Genomic DNA, 3,675 nt, shown 5'->3' with positions numbered 1-3,675 from the left:
GTAAGGTGCTTCACTACATTCTCTCTCATTACTCTCAATCTACCTCTCAGCACCATATATGGGATACTTGTCAATCACAATGGCTAACTGCAGGCTCAAGATGTTGTAGTGCCTTAAGCAGACACCATGAGGAATTATTTTGAGTTGTAGGAAAACATGTGTAAGGAAAATGAGAGAGGTCAAACCCTTCCTCTATCACCAAAAAGAGGTATTTGTCAGACTGCTAAACAAAACTTATTTGTAACAAAAAATATTTTAATGGGCCACAATAAGCATATTTAAATAAGATGAGAATGAATTGAAAACATCAAGGTGGGGGCTTTCCTTCTCCCATAATACCTCGCGCTCTTCCTTTCCAACTTGGACCCGGCAGAATGGCTCCCGCAAAGAAGGGTGGCGAGAAGAAAAAGGGCCGTTCTGCCATCAGTGAGGTGGTGACCTGAGAATACACCGTCAGCATTCACAAGCGCATCCATGGAGTGGGCTTCAAGAAGCGTGCCCCTCGGGCACTCAAAGCGATTCGGAAATTTGCCATGAAGGAGATGGGAACTCCAGATGTGCACATTCATACTAAACTCAACAAAGCTGTCTGGGCCAAAGGAGTAAGGAATGTCCCATACCGAATCCGTGTGCGGCTGTCCAGAAAACGTAATGAGGATGAAGATTCACCAAATAAGCTCTATACTTTGGTTACCTATGTACCTGTTACCGCTTTCAAAAATCTACAGTCAGTCAGTGTGGATGAGAACTAATCGTTGGTCGTCAGATACATCAAATAAAGTTATAAAATTGAAAAAGAAAAAGAAAACATCAAGGTGTATCAAATGAATGACGGTAAGTATTTTTTAATAAGTTCTTTGTAAGTTAAGCTTTTCAAATACACACACATGCATTTGTTATAAAATGTTAAATGCATGAGGATTGAAATATTTGTGGCTTTTGTTCAATCCTGATACTGAGTGAGTCAGATTGCATCTGGTATTTTATAGGCATTCAATAAGCATTTTAAATATTAATGTAGTTATATGCCATATGTATTTAAAAACTACATTATGAAAAGCACATTTCTATGGTAGATCTCAATAAAAAAATTTTGAAAGCAATGTTGTTATTTTAGCTCATAGAACATAATATAGGGTTTAGACTTTCACCCCTCTTCCAGCCCCAGTTAGATATTATTAACTAGAGAAAGCAAATCCCTTGAGCATTTAAAATAACATGACATATGAATGTGATGTGACCACCTACAGAAGAGAATCAAAATGAGTGTGTGTATATGTGTGTGTGCACATATGTGTGTATTAAATATTGAAAAGAAGAGGATATTAGAAACATAAACAAGAATAAGAAAGCAGCTTTGAAAACAGAAAATGATCGAAGGTATTACGTATACAACTACAGTTGTTATACTTTTAGTACAGACAGGATTTGTATTTTTAGTACAGACAGGGTTTGTATTTTTAGTACAGACAGGGTTTCACCATGTTGGCCAGGCTGGTCTAGAACTCCTGACATCAGGTGACCTACCCACCTCAGCCTCCCAAAGTGTTGGGATTACAGATGTGAGCCACCATGCCCGGCCTGATCTTTTGATTAAGTGAAAATGTGAATTTTTATCTAACATATTTGGTTTTGCCTTTTTTTTTTTTTTTTTTACCATTTCTAATATATTCTATTTTTACCAATTTTATTTGTTGTAAAAAAATTAATATTTACATTTCTAAATGATTTTATTTTAGTTGTAGTTTAGCTAGCATTATGTCTTGAGAAGTACCTAAAAGTTAAAGAAATAAAAGGTTACTGTATGATAGGGTTTGTAACTAAGAAAACATTAAAAAATCTGTTAAAAGCCATCTTTACTAGAAAATTATACTATGAAGCAAAGACACCCATGGCTTATACACTTCATCAGAAAGAATGGTAGTTCCTGTATTAGAAAGAATAATACACAAGAGAGCTCTGGCTCTGAAGGATAATGGTGGTTGCTTGAATCTGATTATTTTCACATATTCTTTCCAAAAACAATTATTAAGACCAATATCCAAAATAAGACTCATAAGTAGTAAAATGAGTAGTAAGACTCATAAGTAGTAAAATGCACACACATACATAAAAATTTCATAATGTCACCATTCCTAGGAAACAGAGAATGTCACAAAAAATGTTATTCTCTGTAAATAGAGATATAAACACCAACTTTTATTAGTGCTGCTACACTACTGCAAGCCTCTAGGTACAGAAGCAAATGTAGATATTTGAGGAAAGGATACTTAATAGATTCCATGAAAAAGTGGGGAGTAAAAAGGAGTATTTTATCAAATTACAAACAAAATTACCCTTATTGCCTTCAGCTAGATGAATGCCAAAATACTGAAACAATATTTTGAAATATTGAAATCTGGGATCGGTAGTTCACAGCACCAACTACAGGAAAGTATCTTGAAAGAAAACAGGTCTAGAAGAGATATGAAGAAACATTTCCCTGGAGGAGAAGATAAACAATGTGAATTAGGCCATTTTTGTGTTGCTATAAAGACATACTTGAGACTGGGTAATTTATAAAGAAAAGAGGTTTAACTGGCTCACAGTTCTGCAGACTGTACAGAAAGCATGATGCCGGCATCTGCTTCTCGTAAGGACTTCAGGAAGCTAACAATCATGGTAGAAGGTGAAGTAGAAGCATGTACATCACATGGCAAGAGCAGGAGCAAGGGAGCAAGTAGTGGGGAGGTCCCAGACTTTTAACAAACAGATCTTGCATGAATTAACTGAGTGAGAACTCACTTCTTGCCAAGGGGATGGTGCTAAACTGTTCATATGGGCCTGGCTCCAATGATCTAATCACCTGCCACCAGGCCCCACCTCCAACACTGGGAATCACATTTCAACATGATATTTGGAGGGAATACATACCTAAACCATATTACAAAGGGAAAATCAAATAGATAAATATTCTACGGAAATGAAGTAGAAACCAGATTCACTGACATCTCACTTTCAACCACTACAGCCAACACAGATGAGGTCATCTCCAATATATAAAATTTACTAAACTGGGAGAGGTGGATGTTTTGAAATTTAGAACACTGTGTAGACTGCATAATGGCCCCCAAAGTTACCAACATTCAATTTCCTAATTCCTGAAAACTGTGCATGTTTTTTTACATGACAAAAGAGAAGATTCATATGGATTGTTTGAAAATCAACTGAACTTAAAATAAGGAGATTATACTGAATTTTCCAGGTGAGGCCAATGTAGTCTGAAGGGTCCTTTGAAATGGAAAAGGGTAGCAGAAGAGCAAGCAAGAGGGATGTGATATGAGAAACACTCAACCCACCAGTGAGGAACTTAAGATACAGGGAGGGGGCCATAACTAAAGAATGCAGGTGGTTTTAGAAGTTGAAAATGGCAAGGAAACAGATTCTCCCCTAGAGCTGGCAGAAAGGAACTCAGCCTGGTGAACACCTTGATTTTAACTCATAAAATCTGACTTGCGTCAGACTTCTGAAATACTAAACTGTAAGATTAAAAATGTTTGCTCTTGTAATCCACTAAATTGTTGGTAAATTTTAACAGAAGTTTTAGAAAATGAATACAAACACTTTCTATAAAATGCCTAAGGTTAATAAATTTATATTTTAAAAAATCCTCTGTATATATCTATGGTAAAAAGA

At 36.0% G+C, this 3,675-nt stretch overlaps 1 pseudogene; it reads left to right on the top strand.

Annotated features, from left to right (window-relative positions):
• The first annotated feature begins 325 nt into the window (after positions 1-325).
• LOC119620809 (large ribosomal subunit protein eL31-like) lies at positions 326-754 on the top strand (annotated as a pseudogene).
• Positions 755-3,675: the final 2,921 nt, after the last annotated feature.

The sequence above is a fragment of the Chlorocebus sabaeus genome, chromosome 4 (assembly GCF_047675955.1).
Source record: "Chlorocebus sabaeus isolate Y175 chromosome 4, mChlSab1.0.hap1, whole genome shotgun sequence".
NCBI classification, from domain to species: Eukaryota; Metazoa; Chordata; class Mammalia; order Primates; family Cercopithecidae; genus Chlorocebus; species Chlorocebus sabaeus.
Note: the sequence above shows the minus strand (reverse complement) of the source record. Positions and strands in the feature narration are given on the sequence as shown.